Below are 18712 nucleotides of genomic sequence, written 5' to 3'. Positions count from 1 at the left end.
ACTGGTAATATCAAGATGTGTCCAATATAATATGCTTCGCGACATCGCTGCCACTGCCCAGGCCGCGCTCCCCAGTTCAGTCGACGGATGGCCATCTTGCCCCGGCAGGGCAGAACCGAGGCGGAGGGCGGAGGGGCTCGAGACGTCACTGACGTCACGGGAAAAGCAGTCAATAGCTGCAATCCGGTCGCCTGCCGGATGCGCTCGTCCGCCAGGAAGTTGAAGTTGACCAACTTTCCATCCGTTCGCCGAACGAGGCGGATCCGCCAGGCCCGCTCGCGAAGCGGACGTGGCGGAAGGCGCTCCGAAACGATCGTACAACGGCCCTAAGGGCAAGTGTTTGGCGCGAATGGGATATCGGAAGGCAGGTCGCCTGTGAGCGCGCGTGCAATAAAAACATAATGCGCCGAAGTTGTCCAGTCGGCTCCGCAACGTGTCGCCGGATCACCGAACCATCAGAAGACTTCAAGATCAACACCATCGATCTGTCGATCACCAACATCGATCGATCCACATCACCTATCATCAAAATTAACTGACGGTCTCAGTAAGTTTTCAGTAACTATACATACTAATGATTACCTAAATCAAATCCCTTTCCCAAAGCTGTTCAGCGCAGAACAACTTGTCCTATTAAAACCGGTACAAAACCGAGTCTACTAAAACCTTGAGTGGTCGTGGTGAAGTTACCCTGCATAAAGAGCGTAAAAGCTAGAATTCAGACCACGATGCTGGCGCACAAATAGCCAGGTGGGAAGTGACACCCCCCCCCCCCCCTTCCATGCTGTGTACGCTTAATCGCGCTTAACCTCCACTTCACTCAAATGCAGACAGACACAGACAGATAGGTAGGTAGGTAGGTGTAGTGTATTTCAAGAGAAGAGAAGCGTAAAAGGTGGCGGCAGAAGGTTAGGTTGGCGGATGAGATAAAGAAGTTTGCGGGGTTAGGGCAGCCGCGGCTAGCATAGGAGAGGGTTAATTGTAAATATATGGGAGAGGCGTTTGCCCTGCAGCGGGCGCAGTCAGTCAGATGACGATGAAGCAGTATGCCTTAGCTGGTGGAGAAGAATAGGACGCTCTTGCAGTCACTTCTGTAGTGCCTCAGGTGAGTGTACTCAGGCCTTTATGATTTCGGCTGTATGCTAATGCCATCGTTGACACTGTTGTTCCTTGCGCGGAGATTCTTTTGCTGGAAGATGATTGAGTGCTGTATCGTGACATTAGATGTTCTAACATTAACATTGGCCTAGACATCTCTCTAACTAACATCATTGAATGGTGCCAAAAATGGGGCATGACTCTAAACACCGAATAAACAAACTTCCTTCGCATGAAACAAAAAAAAATCCGTTTTATCACAGGTATCACCTTGGGCAATCATTACATGAAGCCTCCATCTATAAATATCTTGGTGTAACATTAATAAAAATCTGTCCTGGAATTCACATGTGGTAAATATCTGCTCGTCCACCTTTCGCAAACTAGGTTTTTGCCGAATAAACTTTAGATAGCCCCCGCTCAGGTTAAACTGGTCGCCTATAATTCACTAATCAGGCCGGAGCTCGAGTATGCAGGCGTGGTGGGGAATCCGTATACTAAACCAATATTAAAAATTGCAAGGATAAAAAGCAATGTTGCAAGATTTAAGTAATCCAAATTTCCGTCGTTGGATTCTTTGCCTGAGCTAGTGAGATCTAGCAATATCCAACTCCTAGAGGCAAGAAGAAAAATATTCGTCGAGAATATCTGCTTGCTCATAAACTGGGGCTTGATGCGGCACCATGTGTATTATCTTTAGCCACACACCTCGCACGTCAACATCACCCAGATTCAATCACACCGTACTTTTAAGTTTTCCTTTTTTCTGTCTAAAATAATAGAGTGGAATTCGCCGACACAATGATTGACAGCGCACAGTGGTGCTGCATGCTTCTTTTGAGTTGCTCATTTTGTTGTTGCTCCTGTATCTGTAATCTTTACTTTATTTTTTCTGCTTGCCTTTGTATTATGTAGTTCTGTGTTTGTTCTGCTTGCATTTTTAATATGTACTGCTGTATTTGTCTTGCTTGAATCTGCCATATATACTTCTGTATTTGTTCTGCTTGCATTTGTAATATGTACTTCTGTTTTTCTTCTGCTTGCATCAGTCATATGTACTTGTGTATATGTTGTGCTTCCATCTGTAATATGTACTTCTCTATTTGTTCTGCTCGGATCTGTAATATGTGCTTCAGTATGAAATAGATAAAAGATAGTGTCTCATTGCGGCCAGACCTAAACTTATCTGTCCTGACACATGGAAAATTAGACGCTGTGATGAAGCTCACCTTGGAATCTGCTCTCGACTGTCCTTGCACGGATTTATGATACACCGACAGGAAGATATACCTCCTTGTTTGTCCCGTACGACAGCGTGCGGCGAAAATTCTGCTGTTGTGCTGTTTACTTGTCTCTCCGGCAGTACGCTCACATTTTTTATCTCTGTGAGCGACGAACCCAACCTGTGCCTTTAATTAACCGGTGCCATTCACACAAAAAGAATTTTGACAGGCAGTTTTTCTGTCGCTGTCATTCACATTATTAAGCTTTTTGCGACGTCACACTTTTGGCAGGAATAGGTCGCCACCCCAAATGAGTTCGCCTCACTTTGTACTATTTCACGTGCTGTTCTCTGCAGCTGCGCACCTACTATCACCGAGCTCTTCTGTCATGACGCCGAACTTCATCAGGACGCTTGCGGTGAGTTGAAAATGAGCCAGAGTATTTCGTTACTTGCTATCCAAAGTTTTTTTACGACCATCCACGATCGTGCTCAACCGTCTCCATGTTCAGCTCTCTATTCGGCCACAAGACGTACGCGATTCCTCAATGCCATCACTACAGGTTAATGCACGTGCTTTCTATACACGTCGTGACAGACCGCCGGGCCTTCTCCATTATTTTGTCCTTTTTATGTTCCGTTGTAACTTGTTCTTTCACTAGAGGCCTTGCAATAGCCTGTTTTCTGTATCTTATCTCTGGCCTTTCTTCTTTCAATACCTTACACCTAACCGTGTATGACTCCCGAGGCACTTTGGTTATGGTGTTATCGCAAGCCCTCACGGTACCGAGCATGTTGCTACTGACAGACCATTTGCATTTAAGGGCGCTCAAAATATCGTTGCTGCCGTAGAAGCCCAGAGGGCCAGCACTCTTTGGAGACCCCCGTCTCATTATGGCTGTTGTCCAGCCGGTAACGAGTAGGTTAGAGATATTCCCTCTGAAACGTTCCGTATTAGCGCGTCTAATGTACTTGGGACAATTGGGCACCCCCGTGATATGAAAAAGATATGTAAAAGCCGCACGCTTTAGTTATGTGTTCCTTACGGTTTCTTTATCACTTTCATATATATTCAATACGATTTCCATGTAATATAGATGACGTCATATGAAATCTATATGAGCTGCGACTTTTGTGTATGTAATTTGTGTATAGCTTGTATTGGCTACGTTGTTCCGCATGTTTTTCATGTGAGCCATACGGAAAACATGGAATTATTGAGCGCACTATTTTTTATTTTATTTACAATACCCCTAAGGGCCCTCGTGTGAGGGTATTACATAGGGGGGGGGGGGGGGCGATACAAGCATAAAAATATGGCACAGGCATTAGAAACAAAATACACGTAATAATTAATTAAAAACTAGTAATGTACACAAATTTCACTACAGATAGCCGCTTTGTGATGCATGTCCGTACCGGTTTTCACGGTTATTAACCAAACTGATCTACAAGACTTTGCAGGGGCATACTACGCTTCTATGCCCTACATTTCCGCAAAGCTTTGTAAGGTTTGTTTGTTTCTATCATTCATTTTTGGGGAACGAGGGGAGGCTGGGACTTAACGCATATGCGTGCCTGATGGAGGTCCCATAACCCCGCCTACATAACTGGCAGGGCAGGCTACACATTTGACCGATTACAAATGCAAAATAGAGCAAATCAGTCCAATTTTAAACACAATAGCCTACTTTGTAAGTGCACATCTCTGCGCATAAAACGGAAACCTTATGCATCATCAACAAATATCGCTGAGCTTTGAAATGCGAATTTGCCAATGTTTAGTTTTTAGGCAGGGCTAACGCAGTGCACTTCGTTTAATGTTGTGTTTCCCGGTTGCCAACGTAAATTTAGTTTCGTACATTTACGGAAGTCCGCCATTTCAGAGCGATTTACCTACCTGACAGAGAAAGTAACAAGAATATGAACGTCGTTGGTTTTTATGTAATGATTTAGATATGTATTCTATTCTTTTTGTGACCGTCTCTCAGTGATCAAGGTAAATCTAATTAAAATTTATTTTTGAACAACTAAGCATAGTTTCGAAATGGCTACCTGTGCAAAAAGATGTTGAAGTACAGCTTGACTACGCCCAATCATTCGTGTTAAAGCTGCTGCTTGTGAAAGAAAAAAGTAAAACAACCTAAAATAAAGAGATAGCACTCCTAAAAAACAGATACTGTCTCCAAAAAACGCCACACTAAGGAATATTCGACCGTGGCCTGGGTTGTGCTGCTGGTGGGAATCTACGCAGTTATTATTACTGTGTGCCAGGTTCAAGGCGTTATTTTTTCACGCTACCAGGGCTCCATAGGGTGGGCACCATGTGGCAGTGTCGAAATCTTTTTTTTCATTTTTTAGTGCGGAAGCACTACTTATCGCGGTTCCAACCAAAACTCTTTCGCGAACCCTCGGAGTAACTCGGGTAAGCTGGGGCTAGATCGGAGGAGCATCGCGCAAGCTGCAGCCAATGGGAGGGAGACTTTGAGGGTAACATTGACCAAACCTAGCATGGTAACAGCCCATGCAGAAATAAAATAAATATTCCCGCGACTGGGTTTCGTACCCGAGGCGATGCGAACACGTCAGCTTCGCTGGGCACTGCACGAGAGCACTTTGCTATCGCTGCTGCCGATTACGCGTCTTGTTGAACTGCAGCACACTCTCGCGTTGTGCATTGCGCATCGTCGTCTTCAACTTCCATCTGCGGCGCGGACAGATCAGATCAGCTTAACCTCGACCAGAGTTTAACCTGAGCTTAATCGTCGACATAACATGTGCCGACGACCCAGCAAAGCAAGACCATGAGCCAACGTGGCTAAATGCATTCTTCGTACATCCACTCGGCTTAATTACATTAGCACCGTACCATTTTTTTACCTCGTTCGAAAAAGCCAGCTTAATGCGATATCTTTTTGCGTATAAGGCACTACCCGTGTTTCTAATAGTAGTTATGAACGCATAATAATGTAGGGTGGGGAACGGAGCCTTATTGCTGAATTTCAGAACCCCCCCCCCCCCTTGCCTCAGTGAGGATGCCATAGGAGAGACTCGCCTCCCATCGGGCAGTTTTTAAACACGCCTTACTAAGGAGCCCCTGGTGAGGCCTCCCTTGGAGCGCACTCTTCTTGAGGTAGACGCGGTACTACCTTCATGCTTCCTTGCGTCTCTCCTTGCCATGAACGCATTCTTCAGTGCACCACCATTGGTTCTGCGCTTTCGCTGTAGGGCGACTCTGGCTGCTCTGGCGACGCCGAGTTCAAAATGGCGACTTCGCTCGTGCTAGGCTTAGTGTCCGCAGCCTGCACGTTCGACGAATTTAGAAGATTTGTTTTCCGTGCGGCTGATTCTGCGTATATACGATGTGTACGCGCGCCAGACTTCGACATTGGTTCGCGAACATACCCTGCTGGCACTGCACCGTAAACAATTTGACGTTGCCGAACTATCTCTTCCTGCCAAGCCATCAAGAGCACTGAAACAATACCGTAATATCCCGTCCTCGCCCCACCCCTCTCCCCGCCACCTGAAATTCATAGAAAAAAAACTGGTGGTGGGCGATGTCTGCGGGACTAAATAAAACAACATTGGTAAAAGCTAGGCAATATGCTTTATTTTAAGGCGAAAGCCTTTTATGGCTCATACTGTCGTCCGTTCGCAGAGGGTGTCACACGTCTAACTCGGGAACTAAGAAAGGTAGCAGAAAAATAATGGTGCTTGCTTCAGATAGATGAGAAAAAAATTTATGTAGAAAAAAAATTTAATGACTTTAGAGTAATTAGTTAATTAATTATAGGCAAAAATGTCGAAATTGCGTCGAAAAAGCGCGGACCGTCAATATAGCTACGGGAACGGTGTGACGTCACATCCACCGGAAGTAGTCACGGCATAGTGAAAATTTTCACAGAATGGTCGGCTTTCGCCTCTCAACACTTCAGTTGCCAAATTGTCTCGTAATTTTTTTGTTCCATCTAGAGTGGCTTGACAAGAGATACACTCAACTTTAATCACGGCATGTCATCTTGCTCGTAAGCCTCTCAAAACAGCGCTTTAGTGTCCGCGAAATCCACTGCTTGCGTCGCAAAATGGCAGCTCTGCAGGGGAGGAGGTTTGGCAGTCAAACCTGCGCAAATTGCGAGGCCCGCTCGTTGCACTTTTTAGGGGTGGACGATGACTCGTGGCTGGTAGATGAAACCGGATATTACGGTGCGCGTAAAATGCATACCGCCCGCGCGCAGGCGCGCATACCTCAATATAAATACAAAATTATAGCTATCTGGTTGTTTCTAAGAAAATAAGCGCCAACAGAGACAAGACGTAAGAAGTGACACGTCTTGTCCCTGTTGGCGCTTCTTTTCTTAGTAACATGCACCAACTAGCCCAGCAAAAAGTTCTATCTGGTTGTTTCTTTATCCCCTTTTATACAAATATGCGTCTATTATTATACGCATATTCTCGACACCAGACGGGTATAAGCGGTTCCTCGCCGCTCGAGTGCCTCCTTACCCAAGCAGCACCTAAGAGCGATTCTAAAATTTGATGGCTTCCATCGATGCTTCCATGGGATTAGGAAGCATGGAGCGATCCTCATTTAAGTTAAGGAATAGCATATCTAAGGAGCGTTCTAAAATTTTGCCCTTTGTCCGCTTGCCAAAGTTTTCACAAGAGGTCTTTGTTTCGTTTACACGTTTCGACACGACCTCGTGTCGAAATGTCGGTCCAATTTGTTTCTGAAGGACTCTAAATTCCCTCTCCTCGCTCTACCGTTCGCAGCAGTTTTCAAATTCAATTTTGGCCATGGTTTGTGTTGTCTATCTCAGTGCCTTAAAATGATTGCTGAGGACTGTTGTTGCTGTTGCCCTCGTACAATGGCACATGCTCACATATGGGGATTGGCTGAGGACTGCTTTATGAATTCAGCGTGGTTTTCGTTGTCTTTCAATTGGCATTTAAGAAGGGAAATCCAATGCATACACAATAAATGAATTTTTCCTGCAGTCTCAGGCTGGCCAGAGTACGTTGCCTCGTCGTGATAAAAAATCCGTCGGAGGCCCGTTGCCAAGTGAAGATTGCTCGAAGCTTGAACAAGCATCCGTTGGAACGTCACCTGCTCCTGACGGTCCGTTCTGCTGGTTTATCGCTGCACTAGCGTTCGTGGTGAGCCTCCTCTACTCATCGTTCTTCCGCTGCTCCTCCCTCTTCTTCGCCTCCATCTTGTCCACGTACGGCGCCACAAGGGCTGAAGCAGCGATACCATTCGCCATCTACGGCGGCATCGCAAACCTATCAAGTAAGAGAACTGCCTTATGCTGAGGGCATTCGCAGACTGGGAAGGAACATTTCCCATTCACTTCGATGTTTTTAGGCCACCACTATAACACATATACCATTAACGTCTCGGCCCCAATTGGTTCCCTTCAGCAAAACCTAACTAAGAATCTATGCATTGCTTTTTTATGTTTGTCGCTCTTTCCTGGGCGGCTTACTTTGCTGTTACGCTTAACACACCGCGCAGCTCCCCGCTCGAGTCCTATCAGTATGAGCGACGCAGGTTGTGACGTACTGCTCGGCTACGATTTATACAGGTGTACGGAATCTTATGAGGAATTCAGGTTGCTGATTATGTGCTTTTGTTTTTTTATAGTGACAACACGCTCGGTAGCCCAAAACTGGAGGGGACACTTAAGCTCCGCCTTAAAGGGATCATAACACTATTTTTCATACTCAAGCTGTTCATTGATGTCGTTCGATATAGATCTCTGGACCAAATATGAGCTCATTTGGTGCGGCTAGTAATTTGTGATTGAATTTTTAGACGTTCTCCTGAACCGTGTGGCAGTCGAGCAGCAGTGGCGCGCTCGCGGTTCGTGGCGACATAGACTGACAGTCACGTGCTTGCTCGCGACAGAACGACTGAACTTCGCGTAGTGATCATAGGGGAGTGAGTTGTTCAGGCTTGGGTTGCGGTGGGGTAAGAGGTGGAAGGAGGCAAAGGACTGTCTCCTTGCCTGTTGCGTATAGCTTCTGACCCGTCTGCCACAATCTGCCACGGGGCCGCTCAGGTAGTCGCGCTCTGCTCCGCACCGACCGCGCGTGGCAGCAGGCGAAGGCGATGTCAGTTTATGACGTCACACAGGCTGCTTCAATATGTCCGTCACTGCCACGGGGAGGAGCTTGCAACCGATGACTTCTAATTACAATTTCTAGCTCAAATGCGTGCGTAGAGCCCTGGTTCTTTTTTTAAGTACGCATAATTACGTCATAGCTAGTAGCCGCAACGTAAAAGACGGATTTGTTGGTAGACCATGCCATGACACTTTAAAGCTATAATGCGATAGCTTAATAGGTAAATGACCATATATGCGACATTGTCACTTCTATACTAAGCACTCTTAGCTCCCTGGGAGTCCTCACACCTCTCCTGTAGCCGTGGTGCAGCGGTTAAGCGATTGGCCACTGCCCTGCGAGGGCACGCGCTGCCACCTGTGGGTCTTGTGAGCCGTGTTCCCGAGCAACATCCCGCAACGAATCATTAATTTAACTGTCACCTGCCATGGTGGTAAGATTGCCAACAGACCGGTGGACAGGTTGCGATGACGTGACCCTAGTGGCCAACCTAGGTTGCCGGAGACCGGCCGCTCCGCCTACCAGACTTCAAACGGTCGCCGACGCCCGACAATTTTCGTGCGATAGCACTACTTAGCACAGGATTCCGATTAGGATGGCAGGTTCTCTCAGATCGTGAATGACAGTTTACCAGTATTCCTCAAGAGAAAAGTGTACAACAGCTGTATCTGACATCCTGTATGACATCCTAGTCGAAATCAAGAGGAAGAAATGGGCTTGAACATTGCATGCATTTCGAAGGCAAAACAACCCCTAGTCCTTAAGGGTAACGTAGTGGATTCCAAGAGAAGGCAAGCGCAGCAGGAAGCGGCAGAAAGTTAGGTGCGCGGATGAGATTCAGAAGTTGGCTGGGATACGGCGGCCGCAGCTAGCAAAGGACAGGGTTAATTGGAGAGACACGGAAGAGGCCTTTGCCCTGCAGTGGACGTATTCAGGCTGATTACGATTATGATGAATACTTAACACGGTCCCAACCACGAATACTGTGTGAATCTCAGAGTACTCTGGTGAGCTTTGGTTAGTTCGCAGAAGCGTCGCGCAAGCTTCAGCCAATGGAATGGGGACCTCGATGGCGGCCTTGGCCAAACCTAGCATAGCAACAGCCCATTCAGAAATAAAATAAGTATTGCCGCGATTGGGTTTCGAACCCGCGGCTGCGCAAACAGGTCTTCACTGGCCACTGCACGAGAGCACTATGCTATCTCCTCAGCCGATCACGCCTCGTGTTAAGCTGTAACATAGTCTCAAGCTGTGCATTGCTTATCGTCGTCTTCATCAAATTGCAATCAGTTCCAACTAGTGGTCCAGCCAACAAGGCTAAACACTTGCTTTCGCACGTCTACTCTGTTTATCTACGTTAAAACCCTGCCACTTTTTCTTCGACATAGGCTACTATCGCTATCGAGTTAAAATGGTACTTATCCTTGCACACAGTTTTCTCATCTATACTTTTTCTGTCAAATCCTCATGAAAGGCCTTTAATATGTGGTAATAAATCAATTCACACTATATAGACGAGCTTTTTTCATGAGTGCAAAATATGTGGTTTCGCAAAATACAGCTCCTTAATGTACGTGACCTTAATTAACTTTTCGGAACTAAGAAGCTTTTTTTCAGGCAGTGCGTTGGTCTTCTCCTTCTCCTACCATGTTTAAAATCGTGTAGAAAAGCATATCCCCCTCGAAAGTCTCGAATCATTTTTATATACGTTCTATGAATTCATGTGCGCTGCGCATTAGTTACAAGCGTCAAAAGCGTGCTCTGTATACAACTTTAATACGAATTATTGTATGCATTACAGAAGTGTCACGTATGAATTTATAAGTGCTACATGCAAGTTCGCACTTGTCGCAAAAATATTTTTAAGTGGAACTTGTATGTGGAACCTGAGCGCCTCGCATAAACATATCCGCGTTTCGAATGAGTTGAAATGTGCCTCATTCAATGTTATACATGGCCGAATTTGTGCCATAAGAAAGCAGGAAACCCCGCGTAATTATTTATGTGCTCTGCAGACATCATCACATGTACTACTTGTTGACACTAATGTTGTATGCTGGGCAGCCGTAATGCCACTCTTGTTTTAATTTGATACGCCTGGTCCCGACTTCACAGTATCTTTGAAATGTGGGAAGTACTACGAATGAAGTACTACATAAAGTGCCACACTAACGTGCATCCTGGCTAGAGTTTCCTTCTGTGTTTAACAAAGTACTATGCAGCAGTTTAAAAGCCGTCTTGAAGATATTGATGAACAAGTTACTGTGGTCGGTTTCATGGCATATGCCTGTACCAGGTGTTTCAGAGAAGATTTTTAGTAACTTTTAGAAATATGGCAATACCAGTGTTGACAGACGTCAAAAAAGGCGAATCATCTTAGCTAGTAAAGTCATAAACTAATTGTAATAGTTACGTTTTAACTATTACCGATAGGCACCTGATTGCAATTAGGGATTTGTAGTAGTAGTAATAACGTTATTCACAAAAATATAGCGGTGGGTCTCGGTGTAGAGGCACTCTTGGCATCTTTTGATGTGGTCTGTGGCTCTTATGGCAGGGTTGGAGCCCCTAGTCCAGGGCTTCACTGAGTGTTGCCGCCAGGTAGGCTTTCCGGACCAGTCCTGCCTGGACCGCCGGATCTTCGCTGGAAAGCATCCTCTCCCACTGCTCCGCAAGCGGGATTCTGTTTATTGCAGCCGCATTTGTTCTGTTTTCACAATACGTTATATGAATTATTGTGGCTTTGTCCTCGCACCAAGGGCATTTGCTGCTATATAGCCCTGGGTGGATCTTGCTTAGCATGTTTAGATTCGGGAGAGTTCCCGTTTATAGCTGTCTCCAATACACCACTTCCCGCTGGTGGAGATTTTTGTGAGGTGAGGGATATCTAATGGAGAGATTTGTAGTCGACCGTTAGTAAAAATTCGTAGGAGCCGCTTTCTCTTAAGTGCGGGAAGGCGAAAGCCGTTTGCGAATGAATGAATGAATTTTACTTCCGTCATCATGGGGCCTCACGGTCGGGCCGCAGAAGTTAGGAGGGGGTGCCTCCCAGCCGGCTCTCAGCATCAGAGACCGCGGAGGGAGTCTTGTAGTAAGCTGTCTCCGCCCGACGGATGATGAGTCTTCGCTGATCCGGGTCGTGGCTCCGGATCAGCTCTTCCCAAGTGGCAAGGTCTGGGATGCTTTCTGATTAAGCCCCAGGAAAATCCTGACACTCTCAAATTAAGTGATTTTGCGAAGTCATTCCGTAGCAGCTACTGCAAAACTCAGGCTCCCCTGTGTCTTCACCGTGTAGTACAGACTACGGAAAGAATCTGTTAACCTGAAGCTTCCTCGAGGCCCTGCACTCCTTTGGAGTGAGTGGCCTATCCGGAAGTGAGAGTGTTCTCCTATCCAGTCTAGGTGTTTCGGTTATTTCTTTATACGTTATGAGAGGGTCTTCATTTCCACTCAGGGGCACTTCCAGAGCAGCTCGGGTGTATAATTCTCGAGCAAAGCTGTGAGCAGCCTCATTCCCCGGAATGCCCTCATGAGCGAGAACCGATATGAGGCAGACCTGTCTGCTTGAGGTGTATCTTAGTAAGTTGGCGACTTGACTGAAGACCACCCCCTTGCAAATGTTGTGAACAGCTGCCTTACTGTCGGACAAGATGATCTTGGCTTTGGCACTGACACGCGCTAGGGTGACTCATTGCCCTGATTTGAATTTCCCACGTAGAATTCATTATCATTCAATGTCATTACTGTATATAAACCTTAACTGAACCCTGTACCAGCACCAGAGCTGTGTCGTAGTGATTAAGATTGCTCGGCATACGCGTGGGAGGTAGCAGGTGAGTTGGAATGCTGTGCAGTACCACATGCGATGCACTCCGGGTTGGCATTCCAGCCTAACGAAAGACTGTGACGGTAACTGGACACTGGCTCCGTAGCCGGGTTGCGGGTTGGGTGCGGTACTCCTCTATCTGAAGCAACCATTCTTCAGCGGTTCTTCTAACCTTTTTAGTTCCCGAGTTAAGACTTCCGGCACGTGCCAAGGTCCAAAGTTTACAGGTACAGCTGTGATCACGTGACAAGGTCCCGTGACCTAGTTACCGATGTGACGGACGGGCACGGTCAGGTGACCTAGGATGTAACGGACGAACACCGCGAGGTCACGTGACCAGACGGACGGTCACCGCGAGTATAAGTCACTAAAGGTTTTCGCCTTAATATCTATATTAGTTTTTAGAATTTAAAAAACGCGAATATCCTCGGCGCTGTCCCTCGAAAAATTTGGTTACATCGTGTCAAGTGCATGCGCTTTCGAAAAGCATGCAGGCAAAACAACCTTCCTAGCGCACGTAACTAGTCAGAAAAGCCAAATCTGGTCGAGCCACAGCGCCAACAGTAATCGCGTTTTCTAAATTCTAAAAACTGATACGTTATTACTATCGACCGGCTACAAATTTCTAATAGCAACTAGGCGCGTAACTCTGACAGTTAAAAAGATAATTATCAAAAATTTGCTAACCAGTTTCCTACTCAAAACTTGCCTGTTTTCTGGTGTCGGCGAACACTGGTAATACTATGCTTAAAATGCCATATTTTTACCTCATAAGAACTTTTTTTAGTGTTACTTTCTTCCCTGACACACCTGCTATACATGTATAGAATAGATATAACACATGTGTATACCAATATAGAAAAGATATAACAACGAAACTTCAATGGAGGACAACTGTTCTGTGTATGCTTCATTGCGGCCTCCATGGAAGAGGTTCTAGTCAGATAGAGAGATATGAACTGTATTTTCAGCATATCTGAGAGCAGTTAAACTGCTCTTTACATGAAAATGATATTTGCTAGAACCAACTTCTTAGCTTTGAGACTTGCAATATTCTAGCTTTTTTTTGGCTTTTTTCGAAAGTAGTATATACAATTATCTCAGCACCTAGTGAGTCATGGCGGGCCTGGAGCACATTACTATCTTGCCTAAATAGTTCTTTATTTCATTTTAACGCTGCTACAATCACCGCGTCAAAAGTGATTTGGCATCAGAACAGACTGGGTCAGTGTATTGCGTTCTATATTTTAAGTAAAACGCTTTATTTTTTCTCAACTGTCACAAACTTCACTGCGCAAAAATGTAAAGTTCCCAAGTTTATGTCGCTAATATTGTGAAGTTTGTGTCGTCAATAGGACGTCAGGTGAAAAGACACGGCTCATAGCTCCTGACATGTCGGCCAGCTCCTGAGACATGACGCGCATTCCACATTTTTCAACGCAGGTCTTCCTGCTGGAGCCCTAATACAGGCTTTCGGTGTGCGACGGGCTACCGCCCTCGGAGGGATTCTGATTTCAGCAGGATGCTTGGCATCAGCATTTGCGACAGGAGTACCATTCTTGGTGTTTTCGATTGGAATTTTAGCAGGTAAGCCAGTGAGTGTAAAGCCGAAGTACTTTGAACGATTTTCCTTTTGAAGCTTTTTCTGACACCATGACATGGATCTCCGTTTATTACCCAAAGCCGTTTCATGGAAGAGATCCTTCCAACTACAAGTGCCGCGTGTACACATGTGCAGGTTCCGGACATGGAGTCCTTCTGCCGTGCTTGATTGTGCTGATCAACCAGTACTTCAGGAAGAGACGAGGAGCAGCGCTTGGTCTTAATCTAGCTGGCTCATCCACAGCATCCCTGTTTTTTACCAACATTTACGAATGGTCGCTAGCGGAATACGGCCTGAAGACGACGTTAGCTCTTGCAGGAGCCACGATGTTAAATATTCCCGTTCTTTCAGTTTTCTTTCGCAAGCCGCTCTGGGCAGACGCAAATGTGCAAACAAATAACGCCTGGACGCATCATGGCATGTGTCTACCAGGTGATGACGAAGGCAGGTCTGTGACACTCAACGCCTACAGCAGGGGGGCCGATAACACGTCGGAGCTCTCGTATGCGCCATTCTCTGTTGCGCAGGGTGCTGCCTTAAACGCTCTTCAGACTACATCTAAAACTTGGGCTGAAGCTCCCGCGCCATCAGCAAATAGTGTGTTTTCGGTAAGCAACGGGCTTATCAAAGCACCGCAAGGTGTTCAGTTCGTGGAAAGCGATAAGAACGATACTCGACTTCAGACATCAGAATTGAAACCTTTTCCGATAACAGAAACTGTTCTTGGCGTAACCAACCTTCAGGATGACCTCAAGAGGGAGAAATACTTTCCTGCTGAAAGCGAGAAAATGAACGGTCATGCGTGTTTGAAAAATGTAGGAACTACATCTGGCTTCGTAAAGTTTACTCAAATAAATAATTGCAGTGATGTCCAAGACTGTGATCCTAGCTTTGGGGAGCTTGCTCATTCGTGTGGCTTTGAAGCTGAAACTGGGACAAGCGCGAGGAATCATCTCTATCCAGTTACTATTACGCAGAGAAATAGCGTTACGCGGGGAAATAGCGTTAAAAGCCATGAAATCAACAAACACGCAGAAATTGTTCTCCCCGTAGCTTCCTTGACTGTGACGTTAAGACGCTTCTCGAGCGAAGAGACAAGTGCAGCCCATGCAAATTCGAGATCTATATTAAGCAGCTTCAAACAAGTCTTATCAATGCCCAGGTTTTACATTCACGTTCTGGGGTATCTTTCGTATACATTTTTTCTAGACACAATGATGTCAATAATGGTAGACTGCGCCATGGATGTGGGCGTCAGCGCTGCAAGTGCCACGCATATAGTTACTCTTTTCTCGGTGACCGACACAGTAGGCCGGCTCCTAATTCCGCTCCTTACCGACCATGGACTCCTGGCACCTTTTAGTCTCATGACTGTTTCCTACTTTGGCATGGCAGTCATTGGTATTGCGGCACCTTTCGTGAAAGTGAAAATCGCCTTTTCAGTGCTTCTCGTTCTGCTAGGGCTACCAATGGGCTACGTAATGGTTGCCTTGCCACAAATTATCTCAACTGAGGTCGGCCTTCGCAACCTTCCGATCGCCTACGGCGTTGCAGCAGGCGTGACAAGCGGAGGAGCGTTCGTTGCACCTCTAGTTATAGGTAAGCTCTGCGCAATAGCGCCTTGTAATCTGGTGTCAAGTATATTCGGCGGCATCTATATTTTTAGAAGCGTACACTGCAAGCGGGCTTAAAACATAATACAAATATTTACATAACAGCAAGGCGAGCTTTATGTTAAGCAAGTTCTTATGAATAAAGAGATAAATTTTTCTTCAAATCTCTTTATCATCCCGTCACGCATTTCCTTAAACATTGATTGTTTAATTTTGCCGCAGGCGTACGCGTATGTGACATGACACACAAGAAAACTACAAACATTAACATATTCAGAAACCAGGTGAATTCTGGCATATAGGATAAGAAATAATTCAATTCAATTCATTTATTTCACCCCATACATACATGGCTGGAGCTCTTGGGCAAAAAGCTGCTCGGAGCAGCTTGACGAGACCATAGCAAGGTAGAGCAGTGCCGATACATGATTGCAATATGACAAAAAACAATATTATACGCAATATTATGAATAAGAAAAACACGTATAAAAAAAGTGTATAAAAAAATCTCACTCTATAGAACCTATCACATACCGGACATATTACATTTTCGAAAACGAACTATCGTAGGAGACGTAATCATGCAATGTACGTCAGTATTTGATTAAAAAAACAGAATATGATCAAAAATTGGACAGACATTTAGACTTTTACTGAGCGTTCAGAAATTGTTCCCGCAAGTCATTTCTTCTGGGCTTAGCGTCAAATTTATACTTCGTCAGCGGTGAGGGGAGGTTATGTTTCAATGGCTGGTTCTTATAATTTGTTCGGAAACGAAAAACGTGCCAGTTTTCTGTGTTTTGTGTGGATACGACTGGTTCGTGGCGTTGTAGTGGAGCGGTGACAATTAAAAAGTCACGAAACGAATTAGTTAAAAAGAAATATGTACGCAAAATCCGGAACACGTATAATGAAAAGACAGGAATGACCTTATAGGTTGGGAAAAGCAGGCCGCAACAGATTGCACGACAGAAGAGCTCGGTTCTGGGGCATCATAATACTACTGTTGATGAACACTTTAAAACTGGAAAATCATGTGAACTATTCAGCACGTAAACTAGTTACTAATATGTAACTTCGTGACTATTGAAGTTAGTTTCCTGATTACAGGCGCAGATGTAGAATTGGCTATTAGTAAAAAGCAAAATTTTTTTGGAATTTCTAAAATGGATCCACCATCTGTTTTATGGCTGAAAAAAAATGCCCATCGCGCGGTTTTGAAAAGCACGTGTCTATGGCGCATGCAATGCAACGTCCGCCAATCTTTCTTCTGGGGCCCGGAACAGCAAACAGTGGCGAACACCGCAGAACAGGCGGGACTGAGAAAGTCGCGGGACACCTTCGTCTTCGTCACTGAGTGATGTCTAGTGATCTGTGTTGCATTCAGCGCGCTGAAAACACGTGGTTTTTGACATGGGTGCACGATGGCCAAAATTTGTTGAGCCGCAGCACGAGGCTAACCACTCCTTCAAATTTTTCAAAAGTGAGACGGTTATTACTAACGGTCAACTGTCGTCGCACTTTTATTCAAAATTAATATTAGAAATTAGATAGCCAACCTTACTAGCTAACATGGTTCTGCAGTTTTTCGAACTCGGCCCACCCAGTCATTACAGTGCGCAGAAGCCATCCGCTAAGCGCAACATCCCATCTTTTGAAATTCTTGGTCACTTTATTTAAAACCAAATGCTTAATCACTAAATGCACGAGAAATGAACCTAGTTGGCTGTGCATAATACATTCAACGAGCTTTACACTTTATTGACGACCACGAAACAAATGAGACACACAACGCGCGTCGAATGTGTGATGCTTAATCACGAAAAACAAGCGCGACACCAGGTCATTGCGTATTTAATAGGAGTGGCAAAACAGCTTAAGAAATGTGCGTTTTGAGGGGCTGAAATCGTACAGCTAAAGCGCTGGCGAAATGTGCAAGTTTCACTTCTACACTCGTCGCCTGTATTTCTTGCGTTCCTTCAAGCAAACCAGTATTGGTTCCAAACACTCAGTTCGCACATAACTACATGAATGATCAGACATTTAATGAATTATCGTGAGAATAATTCATGAAAAAGTTTGTATTTTATGCATGGCGCATACAATACGCCTTCCAGTAGTACCTAGCCTGGAAATGTTACCTTTATACCAGTAATGAGTTGAAATTTATGCTGTTCTGTAGCAGTAGCAAATTAGCTATAACTAATGTGATTCCGTTGTTAATAACTCAGTGGGGAGAATGTGATTTAACGGCAGCATTTTTGAATTCATGCCCGCAGTGCCTACGTGTAAAAAGTACCAGAGTCGGCATAGGTCTAGGTGATGTACTTTGGTTGGTGAAGCAAAGTGCGCGAAATAACATGTCCGTACTTACATTCTGCGCAGGATTCTTTCGGGACAGAAAAGGTTCATATGATGGTCTGCTTCAACTAATGGGAGGAACAATCTTTTTCTCCTTTTTACTGTGCTTGTTCCTGGGCCTAAGGACTCAATTCATAGAACGCCGATCCGCGGTGTCATCCGTGAAGGAAAATAAAAAGTAAAAGCGCATTCCAGAGAAGACATCTTTGATCGTGACAAAACGTTTTGAGCATTTACTCACCATTTTCTGGCAACTAAGAGCCTTCTCTCCCGCTGTGCCTGAGCACATTGCTATTTTCTCCTGGAGTGCATTGTTTTTCTACTGTTGCTCTCTTAAGTAGCGTTACCTGTGCCTTATAACAATATTCCGGCAAACGATGCTGTGGGCAAAGGTTGCTTAACAAATGATTCGAAAAAGTGCCCGATGTGCACCGCGCATATCATTTGAGACACAGAATCAATGCAGTGAAAAAAATGCGTTGCAATAGATTACCACGCAAAAAAACACTGTCCCCATTAAATGCTGAAACTAATATATAAAAAAATTCAAAACTGGGTGAGGTAACATCACACAGTACACAAGTGACTTCACCGACCAGGCTTAAGTGTTATGCTTTTCTTTTTAATTTAAGGGAAATACAGTGGGCGCTTTGCCACAGCCACGCAAAAAATAATGCCAGGTGGAACCGCAGTCTTCTATTTTTTTGTGGGTCAAGCCATCTCAGACAGGGCTTTCTGACACTGATTCAAGCTCATTTTTTTTTGGATCCTCAAGAAGCTCCTTGATTTTAGGTCTGTCATTCTTCATCCAACCACGACAAATTTTAAAAGTACGTAAGAGTCTGAGGAAACCAGAAACCCAG

The 18712-nt window shown here is 45.2% G+C and overlaps 1 long non-coding RNA gene across 3 annotated transcripts; it reads left to right on the top strand.

Annotated features, from left to right (window-relative positions):
- Positions 1-430: 430 nt before the first annotated feature.
- On the top strand, positions 431-18057 carry LOC144124699 (uncharacterized). 3 transcript variants are annotated; one of them, XR_013313263.1, is made up of 6 exons: positions 431-547; positions 2678-2739; positions 7319-7610; positions 13716-13859; positions 14011-15474; positions 17874-18057. It is a non-coding gene; the product is annotated as an uncharacterized LOC144124699 (long non-coding RNA). The 3 variants fall into 3 exon arrangements; XR_013313262.1 differs by lacking the exon at positions 431-547 and having other exon boundaries at positions 2636-2739; XR_013313264.1 differs by lacking the exons at positions 431-547; positions 2678-2739 and adding an exon at positions 2767-2883.
- Positions 18058-18712: the final 655 nt, after the last annotated feature.

This window comes from Amblyomma americanum, chromosome 3, assembly GCF_052857255.1.
Source record: "Amblyomma americanum isolate KBUSLIRL-KWMA chromosome 3, ASM5285725v1, whole genome shotgun sequence".
Classification (NCBI taxonomy): Eukaryota; Metazoa; Arthropoda; class Arachnida; order Ixodida; family Ixodidae; genus Amblyomma; species Amblyomma americanum.
This window is presented reverse-complemented; position numbering and strand designations above follow the sequence as displayed.